The sequence below is a fragment of the Cyprinus carpio genome, chromosome B17 (assembly GCF_018340385.1).
Source record: "Cyprinus carpio isolate SPL01 chromosome B17, ASM1834038v1, whole genome shotgun sequence".
Classification (NCBI taxonomy): domain Eukaryota; kingdom Metazoa; phylum Chordata; class Actinopteri; order Cypriniformes; family Cyprinidae; genus Cyprinus; species Cyprinus carpio.
Genome location: NC_056613.1, coordinates 96515 through 114675, shown reverse-complemented (window position 1 = coordinate 114675; position 18161 = coordinate 96515). Strand labels below are relative to the sequence as shown.

At 37.4% G+C, this 18161-nt stretch overlaps 1 long non-coding RNA gene and 1 pseudogene across 1 annotated transcript; both read left to right on the top strand.

Moving 5' to 3' along the window:
* Positions 1-12418: 12418 nt before the first annotated feature.
* On the top strand, positions 12419-14674 carry LOC109108169 (annotated as a pseudogene).
* A 1454-nt stretch (positions 14675-16128) lies between these two features.
* On the top strand, positions 16129-16807 carry LOC122140263. Its single transcript, XR_006156937.1, has 3 exons — positions 16129-16176; positions 16281-16501; positions 16665-16807. It is a non-coding gene; the product is annotated as an uncharacterized LOC122140263 (long non-coding RNA).
* The last annotated feature ends 1354 nt before the right edge of the window (positions 16808-18161 follow it).

Below are 18161 nucleotides of genomic sequence, written 5' to 3'. Positions count from 1 at the left end.
GATGGAAGCGATGGAGACATATTACGCTGTTTACAAGCGCAGAAAGTTAAGGATAAGGAGGAAAGCTGCGAGTTTGATCGTGATCAGTGTGTTTTTGGTCAAAAAAGTCGTGTTTTGGTGCACTTCATCACAACACGTCTAATAACGATCACGTGTTCGGCGAGAGGGTGGGGCTTCATTGTTTCCTACAAATGCAATATAAACAAATGCGGTATTTGACAGGAATCCTGTCACTAAACGCGTTTGTACCCAATTTCTACCTGTATGCAAATAGTCTAAACAGAAGCAGAACAGTCGGGAGAGCGCCATCAGTGTGTCAATCATTTTGTCCATTCGGAATTGTGAATTTGTGATTGGCTGACATGCATTTGGGGGCGGAGTTTAGAAGTGAAGGCGTGTGATTGAAGACGAAATGCCAGAAATTTCAAATTGCAATGAATGTGAGACTGTGTGTTAATGAACAAACCCCATAATTGACTGCACATTTTTATTTATATATAATTTAGATATAAATAAAATGTATAAATAATTATTTCTGTGAAGAAATGATTACACTAATATTTTCGAAATGATATGATAATGCACTAATACTTTTCTGCATAAATGCCAAACATCATCATAATATATAAAGCTTACATTCAGAGCAATATTAATAGTTAACAAGTTATCTTAAAGGTTTGAGAAACACAGCAAAATCCATAATTAGCCATTTTTTTCTCTCCTAACCACACTCAACTGTAAACAAAGTTTTGGTCTCTCATAAATGTATCTTACAGTGTGCAAATATTTAAAACAGTTTAGTTCAAATCTAAAGATTTAGTATTTAAAAATGCATTTCTTTAAGCCAAACTCAAATACACAGTGTGCAATGTGTATTTCTTTGAACTACTCATCCGTTGCTCCTCTGCAGATGAAACAGAGGCTCTGATCTCATCCAGTCCAGAGAGATCCAGTGAAATAACAGGATCACAGCAGGAACAGACTCAACTTTTCCTTCTCCCTTGTTCTCCTTTTCCTAGAGCTTCCTACAACACCAGGGGGAAAAAAAGTTTAAACTTTGAGTGCCTACATCAGGCATCGATTTAAGAAGATCAGCACTGAAGGAGTAGTTTCAGTGAATGGGTGCCGTCAGAATGAGAGTCCAAACAGCTGATAAAAACATCACAATAATCATCCACAGCACTCCAGTCCATCAGTTAACATCTGGAGAAGACAAAAACTGAAACAAATCCAGAATTAAGACGTTTTTAACTCAAATACATAGAGTCTATAATCCATAATAACTCTTCCTCCAGTGAAAAAGTGTTCTGGTGTGAATCAGGAGAGAAATCTGCACAGATCCAAATCAGTCCAAAACAGCTTTAAACCTTCTCCAGATGTTAACTGATGGACTGGAGTGCTGTGGATTACTTGTGGATTATTGTGACGTTTTTATCAGCTGTTTGGACTCTCATTCTGACGGCACCCATTCACTGCAGAGCATCCATTGATGAGACACTGATGCAATGCTACATTTCTACAAATCTGATGAAGAAACAAACTCATCCTAATCTCGGATGATCTGAGGGTGAGCACATTTTCAGCAGATTAATTTTTAGATTAACTATTCCTTTAACTTATAAAGTAGCATTAGAAATTGTATCTTGAGGGATTGCTGAAGTATACATATACATATATATCATGGCTGATATTTAGCAAAAAACTAAAAATAAAAAAAAAAAAAGCAAGCCTCTTAATGCTCCCATTCAGAACAAAGTGCGCTCTGTTAAACACAAAGTATTTGCTAATCTTGTCATTTAGAGTCTCTATTCTGTCAGCTGCACAACTGGACTCATTTCTAAACTATTTGCTTTGTTTATCTTTCATTCTTCACAGACAGACAGATTAAAGCCCTGTTTAATCATGATGACGACTAAAACCTAAAACATGTTGGGTCAAAGGTCACACACTTTCACTGATCAAGTGACCAGAATCTTCACGTCCCTCTGCTGTCAATCATTTACTGCAAAGGTCTTGTGGCTCTGCGCAGCGCACTGGTGGTGGATGTGAGGCGTATGGCCACACTACACCCAACACTTTACACAACAAACCAAACAAAAAACAAAACGCATTCTGGAAAACTCACTGCAGCAACTCTTTTTCTCAACGCTGGATAGAATAAACCAATCGCAGTCGATGATGTTTACTGGAAGAGACGTTGCAGCGTCTCAATGTGCCTACTTATACTACGCCTTAAAGTATGTGATCTTTTGGTGAAGAAAAAGTACACACTTTTGAGTGTGTAGTAGAAGAGTATCACACTGCATATCTAGTCAACCGACCTGTGTTAATTGCTCCCTATTGATTAAGTTAATAGCGGTAGGCTAGTTAAATCAAACAAGACTATCTCCTTTATGCTTTTATTGAGAAGTCTTGTTAATCGATCTGTAGTTATTGTTCCTAATCAAATGATTTATTTTCTGAGTGATTACATATATATGAAAACAAGAACAGAGATGATTTGTCTTGAGTTTGTTGTAACTTGTGATTTTGCTTCGACACCTATTAACCCGTTTAATCCCAAATTTTTCCCAGACATGGAAATATCCAAATGACATTACAAAATAAAACCATTAAAATTTATTTTTTTTTTTTTTTAATTATTATTATTATTAAAAATTTTTTTTTTTTTTTATTGGAAAAGTACATTAAAAAATTGTGTTTTATGTTCGGTCACAGGGATAAGGTGAGTACTGAATGAACGTATTTCTGCAGTCATAAAAATGGTTATATATCTTAGCCCATCTATTTTAAACTGTTTGATCACATTCTAGGGTTACTATTATGCATACAAAAAAACCTTATGCAACATTGATAGGAACATTGAGATTAAAAAAAAAAAATTAAACTATCACGCATTTCAAAATTGTTACTTTTTTGTGAAATATAACATCAAATTTTTATATTAATGCTTTGAGTATATAAAAAAAAACATCATTATTGTAATTTTTTGTAACATTTGAATTTCTAGTTTAGTGCAATATTTTGTCAATGCAACATTTTATTGTCATTTTCACCAGCAACTGCAACTGGATTTATATTGTATACCTAAGTTCACGGTCACTATTGTGACCATCAACATGTTTACTCATTCTATGACCACACTCAACAAAACTAAATATATGTGAATGCATATATTAATACTAGACAACCTAAATATCATATATACCAAAAATCTTTGTCATATCTTTATGATGACATACTTTACTAGTCTTTTGTTTTGGAGCTTTGATGCAGTCATCATCTTCTCAAAATGGAAACAGGAAATAAGCTGCTCTGGTCATGTGACAATTTGCACTAATCATGTGAAACTGCACATATTTAATTGACACCCTTTATTTTTTCCATATTTGCAGGAAGTGCACTAAAACATCAGTCAGTAAGGTTTTTAGAGCTTTATAAATGAAAACCTTTTTTCTACGGTCACTATTGTGACCGTGGGATTAAACGGGTTAACTACTGAAAATACATACCAGTTTGTTTTTTTAAAGAATTCTCATCTGCTCACCAAGCCTGCATTTATTTGATCTAAAATACAACAAAAGCAGTAATATTTTTACAATTTAAAATAACTGTTTTCTATGTGAATCTCTGTTAAACTGTAATTTATTTCTGTGATGCGCAGCTGTATTTTCAGCATCATTACTCCAGTCTTCAGTGTCACATGATCTTCAGAAATCATTCTTATATGATGATTTGCTGCTCAAGAAACATTTACTTTTCACGTGTGCATACTTATCTGTATACACAGAAAAGTGTAAATATATCGCTCAGAAAACAAAATAAATTCAAGATAGATTTTAACTTTAAGTGTTCTTTTTTTGGATTTGACTACAGACTTTATTTATAACTTATTTTAGTAGGGGGCGCAACATGACGTATGCGTCGATTTTCTTAAATAAAGTGTTTTTTTTGTTGTTGGTTTTTTTTGTGCAAACAAAGCACTACCAGCCAGAAATGTTTGGGGCTGCAACTGAACACACACACACACACACACACACACACACACACACACACACACACACACACACACACACACACACACACTCTCTCTCTCTCTCTCTCTCTCTCTCAAACTCATGCACACTAAAAAAACGAATTTTTATTTTTGTCTTTGCAGATTAAATTTTAAATGCACATAAATTCTGTCACAGAAATGTTGATTCTCTTTGTAGCTTTCAGAGTAAGAGCTTCATGTAAGATGTTAAAGTCTAGTTTCTGATTGCATATAAAGCACATTAATAATGTACAATAGATTTCTGAATGAAACTGAATGTTATTTCTAGAGATATTTGAGTGACAGCTGTGTGGCTCCTGTCATATAAAGCTGTTGTGCTGGTGGAGAAATAATAAAGCAGAAAAGAGCATCATTTCAGAAGAAGAGATGCTGATGAAGATGTTCTAGTGATCAAGCAGCAGATTGAAGCTCTGAAGCTCCTGAAAGAGATCAACTGTGTTCAGCAGCGATACTGTGAGTGTTTGTACAGAATTCATTTAGTGAATCGAGTGTTAAATCAGCGAGAGATTAGAAAAATAAAGCAGATGATCAGGAGACGGATTCATTCGGAGTGAATTCAGCCTCTGTGTTTGATTCTGCTGATCTCAATCACATTCATGATTATTCATACTGTCATCAGTTCACATCAGAGATTCAGAAACCAGTTCAGGATCAAATGAGTCACTAATGGACTTTTATTACATTTGATGATCAGTTTACAATAGAAATATTAAAGCACACATATTACTCTGTTTATTAAAGATTCAGAACATATGAGAGTCTAATCTAGATTTATAAATTCTGGAGGACGATGAAAAACTAATTTAAATGAATTAATACAAATGTAGTGATGTGAGATTTGATGAGTTTGTGTGGATGTGAACATCAGAAAGAGTCTCTCTGTCATTTAATATCACACAGAGACACTGAGCAATCATATTCAACCCCTAAATCCAAATCCAGCCGTAGAGGGGGTTCAGTGAATGTGGTGTTGAATGTGTGTAAGTGTGTGAGTGTGTGTGTGTTAGAGAGACGCCAGAAGGACAGAGAGCCGGCCGACACGTCCACATACACTCCTACTCTCTTAGAGGACTGAAGGGACAGCAGGTATAACAGTTCTGTTTTTATTGTGACAGACAGTGAATCTGTTATCAGTGCAGTACAGACTCCAGGATTTGTCATTGGATCCAAACCACACAGTCAGTCCCTCCTCCTTTCCTGTTGATTCCTTTATATGACACTGATATATCAGCAGCTCCGGCTCCATTCAGTCTCCCAGTAACAGCGTCCAGTCAGACTCTCAACACTCAGAACCTGATGATACTCATAAAATCTCTCTGGATGATCAGGATACGGCTGAGGATCTTTCACACCTGTGATCTTCTTGTTCTCATCAGACAGAACGAGTCGAGTGTGTGCTGTGTTTGGATCCAGTGTGAGATCACAGGCATCTGAACACAAGAAGAGAGAAACATCAAGAACAACATAACACTGAAGATGTCTGTGTGCTTACAGCTTTGACTGTTTTTGCAAAGTACAAACTCTCCTCACTATTCACAAACGTCCTCACTAATTTAGCGAAAGCTGTTCTTCAATGTTAATGTGTAATGATAGCAGGTTTCTGCAGCAGCTGCTCGGTTCGGTTCCCGCTGACAGACACTGCTTTCATACGATCCTATGTGTGTGTGTGTGTGTTGTGTGTGTCTGTGAAGAGCATCAACGCTTTATATTAACAGTGTGTTTCTGCAGCGCTTGATCACTGTAGCCAATCACAGACGTGTTTGCTGAGCGCATGAACACAAAGGCCAATCAGAGGCGTTTATACAGAACTCCCTCAATACACCAGAGTTTGTTCAGCGTGAGGACCTCTCCCATATGGCAAAAACATATTTATTTATGGCCAAAATATATTTGAAATACATGCTAAATATATGTTGCAAACAGGAAAGCTCAATGAAATATTTTTAAATAGTTTCAACCTCCATATACCAAAAATATATTTATAAATGTATTTCTGGGGCTAGAAAATGAATTTTCTTGGACTAAAAATATATAGAGGTCAAAAATATATTTTAAATGGTTTTACATTTTTTTTATATATATATTTAAAATATATTTTCAAAAATATACAAAAAATGGAAGAACAAAATGTATAGAAAATATATTTATGTAAATATATATTTTAGCAAAATATATATATTTTGGCCATTTTTTTGTATATTTTGAAACATTTTACAATCTAAAATATATATTATAAAATGTATAATTTATATATACGCGATTCAATATATTTTAAATGTATAAATATACTTTCAAAAATACATATTTTAAATTTATAAATATATTTTAAAAAAAACAGTGTACAAGTTTTTTTTTTCCCCTGGTCATTTTAATTAGGCAAAACTCAAACTTATTTTATACAGAAAAAATACTGTATTGTTTTTATTTATTGTTATTATTTATGAAGTATGTTTCTGTTTTCTTAAATGACATGGAAATATATGTAAAATGACAAAAAATAATGGTGATATTAATTCATGAGATCAGCACCAGATGCTGCAAATGGCATCATTGCTCACACTGTTAAAAAAACGGTCAAATGACTGCAGCAACGGCTGACAAACAAAAACTGAAAAACTTAAGTAAAATATCCTTATTTAAATAAAGTGCAAAACTTTATTTAAACTAGGGCTGCAGGATAAATCGCATGCGATATTTAATGCGCATCTTGTGAGTAATGCCGGTTCTGTAAAATCTCTACGCACGTCTACACAATCTGTTTAAAGTTCTTCAAACTTAAACTCAGGTAATTTTATCTCAGCATCGCTAAAATGGTGAACTGACGCTGTTGTAACGCATTGTAAGCAAAACGCAGAGGGCTTCGCGTGAAATTACTCACAAAAGGATTAATAAACACGATAGATTTATAGATTTCTTTTATATCGCGAGCAATGTTAACGTCTGGCCAATGTTTTTTTTTTTATTTTTTTTATTTTTTATTAAGGTATCAAGTTCAATTACAAACTTTTACGGCACATTTCAACAACTGATCACATATTGTTAGTGTTGATACAGCCAAATAGAAAAAAGCAGGGAAAAAACAATAATCACACAATAAGATAAAACAAGAATAGAAAAAGAAGGATGAGGGTCTTGTTCTAACAACAAAAACAAGTTCAAAGCATATAAGAGTTTCTGGGCGTTCCTGTCCATCATGTAATGAAGAGACTTTGCAAAAATCTTTAGTTCATTCTTCCAGCCGCTGAAGTGGGGTTTAACATTTAAATACTTACATCTGTGGATATAGTGTTTGCACAAAATAATTAAGTTAAGATCTTATCCTTCAACAATACTCCAACCTTAATTGAGACCACAGTCAAAGGGTGTATTGATATACAGTGGTGTGAAAAAGTGTTGGCCCCTTCCTGGTTTCTTTTTTTTTGCACGTTTGTCACACTTTGTTTCAGATCATCAAATAAATGTAAATATTATTAAAAGATAACACAAGTGAACGCAACATGCAGTTTTAAATGAAGGTTTTATTATTAAGGGAAAACAAAATCCAAAACTACATGGCCCTGTGTGTAGAAGAAGTGTTTGCCCCTAAACCTAATAACTGGGCCACCACCCTTAGCAGCTTAACAACTGCAATCAAGCATTTGCGATAACTTGCACTGAGTCTGTTACAGCTGTGGAGGAATTTTGGTCCACTCATCTATGCAGAATTGTTGTAATTCAGCCACGCTTGGAAGGTTTGAGCATGAACCACCTTTTTAACGTCATGCCACAGCATCCCAATAGGATTCAGGTCAGGACTTTGACTAGGCCACTCCAAATCTTCATTTTGTTTTTCTTCAGCCATCCAGAGGTGGACTTGCTGGTGTGTTTTGGATCATTGTCCTGCTGCAGAACCCAAGTTCACTTTCAGCGAATGAGGTCACGAACAGATGGCCGGATATTCTCCTTCAGGATTTTTTGGTAAACAGCAGAATTCATGGTTACATTTATCACAGCAAGTCTTCCAGGTCCTGAAGCAGCAAAACAGCCCCAGACCATCACACTACCACCACCATATTTTACTGTTTGTATGATGTTCTTTTTCTGAAATCCGGTGTTACTTTTACGCCAGAACGTAAAGGGACACACACCTCCCAGAAAGTTCAACTTTTGTCTCGGCCAGTCCACAGAGTATTTTCCCAAAGTCTTGGGGATCATCAAGATGTTTTCAGGCAAAACTGAGACGAGCCTTTATGTTCTTTTTACTCAGCAGCGGTTTTAGATCTTGAACTCTGCCATGCAGACCATTTTGCCCAGTCTCTTTCTTATGGTGGAGTCATGAACACTGACCTTAACTGAGGCAAAGTGCAGTTCTTTGGATGTTGTTGTGGGGTCTTTTGTGACCTCTTGATGAGTCATCGCTGGTGCTCTTGGGGGTAATTTTGGTCTAGACACTCCTGGGAAGGTTCTTCACTGTTCCATGTTTTTGCTCTTGTGAATAATGGCTCTCACTGTGGTTCGCTGGCGTCCCAAAGCTTTAGAAATGGCTTTATAACCTTTTCCAGACTGACAGATCTCAATACTTTCTTTTCATTTGTTTCTGAATTTCTTTGCTCAGCATGATGTCTAGCTTTTGAGGATCTTTTGGTCTACTTCACTTTAGCCCCTTTCACATTTTTTCCGGCCAATACATGGTAATGTGTCCCGCATTTGCACCGGGTCGCTGATTTTGTTTCACACTGCCAGTGATTACCCGAATATGCGCCACACAACCCGTTCCCGTGAAAGACATGATATCAGGGTGTTTATGAAGTCGAAAACGCTAGGCATCGTTGGCTTTCACTGAAGCTGGCTAACGATCTCAGCTTCAGTGCGGAAAGTTTCTAACTGATTTGTGCTTCGCTTACAGTTTGCACATATTTGTTTCATCGCGAACGCTGATCTGCCTTCTAGCTTTTGCGTCCCATCACTCTCTTTGGCATTAGTTCTGGCTTTGTTCACTTCGGGACTGAACCCCGGCAATGTTACTAAGTCCCCGACCGGGTTCAATCGGAATCAATCGGGACGTATTTGCTTTCACACAGAAGTCGACCCGGCAATGTTCCGCAATTTGCGGGTCCGACGCAGTGCAGTGTGAAAGGGGCTTTGTCAGGCAGGTCCTATTTAAGAGATTTCTTGATTGTGAACAGATGTGGTAGTAATCAGGCCTGGGTGGTGCTAGAGAAATTGAACTCAGGTGTTATAAACCACAGTTTTAACAAGGGGGCAAACACTACTTCATACAGGGCCATGCAGTTTTGGATTTTGTTTTCCCTTAATAATAAAAAACCTTCATTTAAAAACTGCATATTGTGCCAACACTTTTTCACACCACTGTATGTTTGGAATGAAGACAGTTTTTGGCTTTAAATTCCAGCCAAAAAGTCTGTACAAGTTCACATTGGAAAAACATATGTTCTGCAGTTTCAATATCTTTCTCACAGAACCAGCATGAATTGTTCTCCCAATTAAATCTTTCAAGTAGGAAGTTATTAGATGGATAAATGTCATTTAGAATTTTAAATGTCACTTCTTTGGCTTAAGGAAGAACTGGATATGTAAAATAACGCTTCCTTATTTTCTTTGCCTCTTCTTCACTAAATTCTTAAAGAAGATACTTTCTTTTCAGTTGACTGGGGAAGTACATTTTGGGATAATACATTTCTGATGTTGCATGACGGCTAGCATAGGTGTAACTTAGGTTTTGGTGGCTTGTGTTAAAAATGACGTAGTGAATAATGAAAGGACACTATTGTTTTGTATGTGTATGTGTGTCTAGCGTTCATTGTATAATGTTAAAAATTCATATGAGGAGGTTGTTTTCATATTTAATTTTTCATGCACTTCCAGGGATAGGATTAGCATGGAAGATGCAGCACTCTTTACATTTTAAATGTATGTTTCCACCCTAGAAGTCAAAGTCTTTTTACATGTGACATTAACATGTAATGGTATCCATTTTTTCTATTTTGTTGTTCTATTATTCTATTGTTTGACTTTTTTTGGTTTCAGATCAAATGTATATCAAGTGTTATCCATCCTCATAACACCTCCACAGATAGAGCACTTCTGTAGAGGTAGTTAAACTCTGGACACTGTAAGGCTGGAGTCAGACGGTCTGGACTGGACTTCCTGTCAGAAAACAGGCCATACAGAGGAAAAATGCTGGTCACAGGGAAGGGGTAGACCTCCACCCTATTTTCTGAAACGTAGGATATCACTTTCTAAAGGCAAAGATCAGGGGGTTACATGTAACAAGTCTTCCTCAAGTAAAACTCTTAGTGAGTTAACGGCATTGTTCATGCAAGGCCTCCAGCTATTGACTTCACTTGCTAGTGGGTTAGCAGCTTAAAAGCAATGAATTTAATATGGAAACATCTAAATTTCAATAATTCTGTTTGTATTTTCAATAGTGGTGGGTCGTTATCGGCGTTAACGTGCTGCGTTAACGCGAGACTCTTATCGGGCGATAAAAAAAATATCGCCGTTAATCTATTCTCAAAGTTGGGTTGGGAACTGGGTCTACACTACACAAGCTATGATGACTTTCACCGTGATAGTTTAGGCGCGGATGTATACCTAGACGAATTGCACTGTAGGGGGGCGAGAACGAAGTCTTCAACCTGTGTGTATTCCTACTGTGAAAAAATTACCAAGCTTCCCCCAGAAAAAAAACCTAGACAAGACTCACGCCTGTTTCACACATACTCCGTCTGCAGTGCGTATGCAGTCCGTGTGTGTGTGTGTGTGTGGTGCAGAAGCAGAACGGACTCATTGTGCTTTCACACAGGACGCCAGCTTGCAGTCCGCTACTGATCCGCGGCTGTTTAGTCCACAAACACAACATTTGTTCATCATTCTATATTACAAACCATGTAAAAAAAAAAAAAAAATGACTCATCACAGAACAGTAACAATCTTACATAATCACAGACATTAGTTTAAACTTAATAAATATAAACAACATATTATTCATGCATTTGACTTCTAGGTTTGTATAATAAGCTGCTCAAGCAAGCGGCAAAACATTTAAACACAACAATTAGCCTAATTTTCTTGTTGGGATATCGCAAATATTTAAAATTAAAGCATCACTGACAGAAACAGTCGACTCTCGTGCCTTTTGCATTTAAATCTTTATTACAAGCAATCAAACGGTTCTTAATGAACTTTGTTTTTCTGCTTCCATAAAAGTGAATAGGCCTATATCATGTTGCCTCGTTTATCTAAAGGTGCTCTTTTTCTTGTTTTAAACCTAGCCAAAAACCCATGTGTTGCGTGTGGAAACACAGTAGGCTTTAATTAGTATTCATTTATTGTGAAATGACTGCATTTCCGTGTCAATCCATGTTAAATTTTTACCGCGAACAATGCGCTGTCATTTTAATTCAACGCGATGCAGCACAGCAAAAATAGACTAAATAGGTAATGCATAAACGATCGCTGCACTGCTGCAGACGCACCAGCTCCTGGAACGCGCACTGAAGGACCGCAACCGCGCGTGAACGCTGGAACCGTTAACATGAGTGCGTAAAAAAACAAAAATGCAACGCATACGCACTGCAGACGGAGTATGTGTGAAACAGGCGTAAGGTTGTTTGCAACTTGTGCAATGTGGAATTAGTTTACTGTAGCAGTTCTTCCAGTCTCAGAGTACCACCTAAACGCAAAAGCATCCCTTAGCTAATCGCGGAAGATGCCGAGCCAAGCAATGTAAGCGCAGGGGAAGAGTCGTCGTCAAACTACTATGTTTGAGTGCAGCACAGCTCTATCAGTACTAACAAGTACATCTTATTGAACATAATTTGAATGCCTTGGCAGAATTCAAATGAGCCATTTTAATCTAGATTAATCTAGATTAATTCCAAGATTACTCTGAGATTAATCTACATTAAAAAATTAATCTATGCCCACCACTAATTTTCAAATGTATAATTGTGCTAAACATTGTGCGCAAAGAACACACATTATAGTTGTTTGTGCTACTAAACGTACAAATAGATTAGTTGAGTTTATTCTTTAAAAAACACATGACTGCTTTACTGTAAGTGTGTGAAACACTTAGGTTTAAGGTTGTAGATGCTACATGCATACTAGACAATGTGTCTTGTGTAAAATTGGAATAACTTTAATACTGGAATTGCATAGCAATTTCAAGTTGCAGGTGTGTCTATCTATGTTGAATTTGTTTGTCTCCTGAGTGGTACACTCTGCTATTTTCCATATAGCTGCAGTTAAACCATGTACAGGAGCATAGAATTGCCATGAGGCCACAGTGTGATTCACAATTGTCTTAATGAAAATGCTCTCCTCACATATCAACAACAACTGGGGTCTCTAATGCTCATGGCACAGCAGACTGTGAAGGCTCGACTGCAAGAGCAGCATCAGGTTGACCACTGCGATTCTTTGGAGAACGGATACCAGGAAGGCGCCTGGTCCCATCTGCATCAAGCCAAGACAGCAGAATTGTTACGTAACCTGAAATGTGGGAAATGAATGTTTAGACACTTGAAGGGGCCATTCACACCTCACCGTAGAGCATTACTACACAAATATCTATATGGCCTCCCGGATTAGAACCGGAACTAAATTTTTGCAACACAGATTGCTATGTTGATGAGACTCCATCCATCTCCCAGAAATGAGCACAAAAACACACACCTCCACCATTGCATCACCTCATTTAGACTATCCAGTCTGTACACTACACACAGAAGACAATGATGGCTTAGATTACAAATGTGGTACTCCACTAAAGATCTATTGTCCATTTTTACATTGACAGAAAATTAACCCATAGCATAGCCTCCACACACACAGGTCAACAAAATTAATCCATATATATGCTAAATATATATATATATATATGTCTGCAAACTCATGGAACAACACTGTAACACACATTTGCACGCACTAGTCACAGATGGATGGTGTACATTTTGAACACAGAGGCGGACAAGCCTTTAAAATTTAAACTATTGAATATTTCGGATTGTTATTAGGGTGGTTGACAAGCCAGAGGGCCCCTGGTTTCCCAACACATCACTAATAACAAAAAACCTTGTCAAAGTGATTAAATGTAAAGTGACTGCACTTCATTTCTATCATCCAATCTTGAAATGTACAATTTTACCAAACCATCAACTGTGACTTAGCCTGCATATCAGATACCCAGTCACACACACAGACACACACACACACACACACACACGTTACAAGGAATTCAGAATCTCCATTCTAGAAAAATTCTAAATCATGTTCTAAGTCATGGGGGCAGCTGTGGCCTAATGGTTTGAGAGATTTGGACTTGTAACCAGAAGGTTGCAGGTTCGAGTCACTCGTGCTGGCAGGAGTTGGCAGGTGAGGGAGTGAATGAACAATCTTTCCACCCTCAATACCCATGGCTGGAAGTGCCTTGAGCAAGGCACTGAACCCCAGTTGCTCCCGAGGCTGGATATAGCTGCCCACTGCTCCGGGTGTGTGTTCACGGTGTGTTCACTTCTCACTGGCTGTGTGTGTACACTTGGATGGGTTAAATGCAGAGCACCAATTTCGGTATGGGTTACCATACTTGACAAATGTCACGACTTTCACTTTCACTAAGTCACCTTTTTAGAAACCCTAGATCTACATAAGTGGCTTGCATTGGAAAGATTTCTGAATGAACAATGTGATTATTATATATACCTTCATAATTGTGATTGGATTATTATTAACATATGTTTTATTGATGCATATTATTATTATCATATGTTTTATTAATAAAAACCATACTAAAAAATAGTCAGATTAGATCATTAAATGTGCTACTTTTCATTTAATCCACCCAGACCAAGTTTATCCAAATTCCACTCTCTATTGGCATGGTAGTTAAAGATCAGGTAATTAAATGGGACCACCTCACTAGATATATGACTTTAAAGGGGAGACCTTGTTTACCAGTCGCACTTGTTGTCATGAAACTCACAATTATGTTGTCTGTACATGTAACACACTACAAACTTTCTCTCCCAATGATACTGAACTCATAGATGTTCAATCATTACATGGCCATTCAAATGCTGTTCAAGTGTCTCATACACTGTGATGCATCATCAGTGAGATGAATCCTTTACATATGGAGGACTGACCTGCCCTGCTAATCACTCCTTTTGCTTGGAAGTGACAGAGGACTTTTCTATGGGCCAGATCAACATCCTTGGAAGGACGCCACAGGACGCAGAGGTCTCCCAATGGTGGGACGACACCTTCTATGAACACGGGACACAAGCTTTGGTCGAGATAATGGACTTAGTACAGAAAGTCATCCTTCAAACTGAATACCACCTCTCTCAAGTTCAAGTGGAGACAAACTTGGCGCGAAAGACTGCACAGATTCTATCTGATCGACTCAGACTGCATACACTTGGTGGGACTGGATACTTGAGGATGTGCTATTAGAAGCACACTCATCTTCTCCTTCACGCTCTTCCAATGTTGCTACTTCAGATACCTCATTGGATCGATAAAGTCGTCCACCAACGCTATCCTGACTCTCAGTCCCCTACAACTACCCACCTTACAAAGACTGAAGTGACACCACCAGAACCTTTGTGAATTGCCGACAACGGCCAAAGGGGAAGAACTGTAAGGCTGGAGTCAGACTGTCTGGACTGAGGACGACTTCCCCTAAGAGAACAAAGGACTTTCCTGATAATTAACATTTGAACACTCTCTTGAACACCCTCCTGCTTAAGTAACAGTGCCATCGGAGACGCACCATGCCTAGCAGTTCACACCTCACCATCACACTCCCCTCCTCACACTATGATCCCCATCCTTTCTCCCTCACCTGAAACTCACTCTAAATCTATGCAATGTTAAGTGTATACAACAAGTGACTATATATATATGTTTGGTATCATTTGAAATGTCTCAGTTTGCCTGGTACAATGGTCTCAACCTTACAAAAGTAGACTAAAAGATAATACAGATCCTAAGAATCAAGAGATATTTTGATTACTGTAATGGGAGTGCCCTTTCCAGGGTCTTCCATGTAAATTACCTTCTGTTCCCTTTGAGGTGTAAACTACACTGGTCTGGGACCTGACTTAATCAAATTCCAATTGTTAGTTTCTGTCTTCATCTCGGGGGATGTTTGTCTTGGTCTGAGGTATTTCACTAGTTCAAGCTTACATATTATTAGCTGAGGTATGAAATGCGTATTTGGCGTGCTGTCCGGGGAAGGGCTTCGAGCTCGGGAATGGCCCAAACCTAGAGTACCCCCTCTGTCCCCATCTAGTTGTAAAGTGAACTTGAAGTGAGGAGTTGGGGTGGTGGAGGAGGAATGCTGATAAACCGTCCAATGGATAGAGTGTAAGTCAGCGGTATTTATACTGTGGTATTGACTACTTTGATTGTGGGTCCACCGGGTGTTGATTAGGCTAATTATCTGACGCTACCCTCCGAACCTTGTTAATAAAAACATCATTTAAAGGATTGCAGCAAAAGGATCAGGGGATTCTGTAGCCAGAAAGCCCGTAGTGTGGTGTGTGTGTCTCTTCACTTCATTCTATGTATTTCACTAGAAGTCAGGTATGCATTTTTCACTCTTAGATTAATCTTTGAGGAATTTGATGTCTTGTATTGATTTGATATCTTTGAATTGGGTATGTAATTGGCAGAATACATATTTACCTGACTGATAATAAATTGTTACATCTGATTTTATTCTGTTTTTTACTCTGTAACTATTGACTCTAGTAGATTATGTTGTATCCTTGTTAGAGACATGAGCACCTGAATGAACGAGTACAATAATATTAAACAATAAATAGAATAATCAAATGTGAGAATAATAATAATTATAGACAGACAAAAAAAACAATTTGCTTTTCAACCTAAATTCAAGGTCATACTAAAATGGAGTCAGATTAGATCATTAAATGGAGTCAGATTTGAGTTTAACCTAAATTGAATAACTCCAGCACCAGATACCTTCCTTGGACCATGTACGTGGACCTTACAACCATGACAATCATTAATAATGGAGATATTTGTTCAAGTCAAGAACTGACTGGAACTTCTGAGCACCATCACCTTGTCTGCTTTGGGACTGTCAGGTGAATGATGCAGTACTTTTCTGTGTCGAATTTACATAACGTCAGTACACAGACATAGTTTTGTTCCAGTTTTGCTATGCTCATGTCGATCTTTGTGTCCCCAGCCCAGCAATCAGATGCATCAGAACAACAAAGCACAACTGTGGTGGCCCAGGCACCTCCAGCAACAAGTAAATTGCTTTAACATGAATGATAATGCAATGTCAGTATTGTAATTAAACTTGACCCATCTGACGTAATTTTTAATGCCAGAGATTTAACAACATTGTCAGTCAGGATTATTTTCAACAGGAGGCACACTTCAGCTGGCTTGATAGTGACTTCAGTAAGTGTGGTTGCCCCTCTTGTTCTTTGTGGGTATAATAATTAGGCTAAGTAATCTCACTCTCTATTCCATTTCCCTAACATGAACCTTTTGACAGATTTTTTTCATTTATTGTCTGAATTGTGACTTAATGTGCTGTCTTTTTTTTTCTGATACTGAACAGGTGCAGTGAGTACAGAAAGTACAGAAAGCCGTACATCATCTTTAGGTGCAGTGCTTACAGTGCAGCCAGCTTCACAAAGACTGTGGGTCTGGTCACCAGGGGAAATGGACAAAGGGAGTGCTTTTTGGGGTTTTACTCCTCAGATGACCACCCTGGTTACTGTAGCTGGGATTGCTTTACAGATGATGGAGGTCTTGAAGAGTAAAGTGTCGCGTCATGACACATTCGCGTCTTTACTGTAACAATTATGGTGACTTGCAGTTCATGTGTTTTCAATATAGTGTAAGATGTGTTTTTTATTATTACTCAAACAATTAAAACTGTTAAATTGTGGAAATCATTCTTCATTATTTTACTGTGGTTGATTTGTATATGTTGTTATTTTGCTTAAAATACAACATTCAACGCACAAAAATCTGGTTGAGATTTTATTTTAATAAATTATTTAATATTTAATTTATTGTTCACTGCTAAATATCACAAACATAATGTTTACGATCTAAAATGTATGGAATGTTACATTGGCAGTTGTACATTGGTAAAACAAACATGAACAAAAGGCAGAGACCTCAAAATATGGATTGTGGATGTCTGTAGTGCAAAATGCTAGGGGGAATAAAAAAAAGGACTTTAGCGCCGTCATGTCATAAACTGTAAAGATTAGTTTATCATTTTCTTATTATTTCTACTAGGTAAAAGTAACAAAGAAAAAAGTACAGAAAATCTTAACATTACGCATAAAAAGAGGTGACATAACTTACAAAGCACCCTTTAAAAACATGTATATAACAATTAATAATACAAAACGAAAGTTTTAACAAAATAAATTAAAAGATGAACTGTTTTAAAAGTTTGTCGGATCAACATGGCGGCCACACATCGCTAATGGAGGTGACGTATTTCCGCTTTTGAGTGGAGCTCCACTCGCCCTTTGTCTGCAGCCAGACCCTCTTGGTTTTTTGAGTTGTTCATTCATCACGTGACAGACCCCTAAGCTTTAACCTATTCAGTCTGATTCTGAAAGAAAGATTTAATAATAATAATAACCAACTCTTTATTACCTTTTTACAACATTCAGTGTATGGAAAATAACCATCGTGAAAGAAATTAAACTGTAAGAAGTAAAAAGCTACAATTTGAGACCAGAAACACGGTAAGAGTAAATAATTATAATAATGATGATAATGATGATGATAATAATAATAACTATGCACCCATTTGTAAGAAAGCTTGTAAGTTAATTTCTCTATCCAATGCTGTCACGTCACGTGACAAAAGAACGAAACGATAGGTTAAAGCCTATTATACAGTCTATGGTTAAAGCTTATGGGTCTGTCACGTAATGAAAGAACGACTCAAACCCAAGGACTTGATAGATGAACTAATCAATTCTCTTTCCAGCTCAGACTGCATAGGTTAAAGCTTACAGGGCTGTCACGCGATGAAGGAACGAGCCAAACCTCGAAGACTCTGTCAGATAAGAGGTGAGGTGAGCTT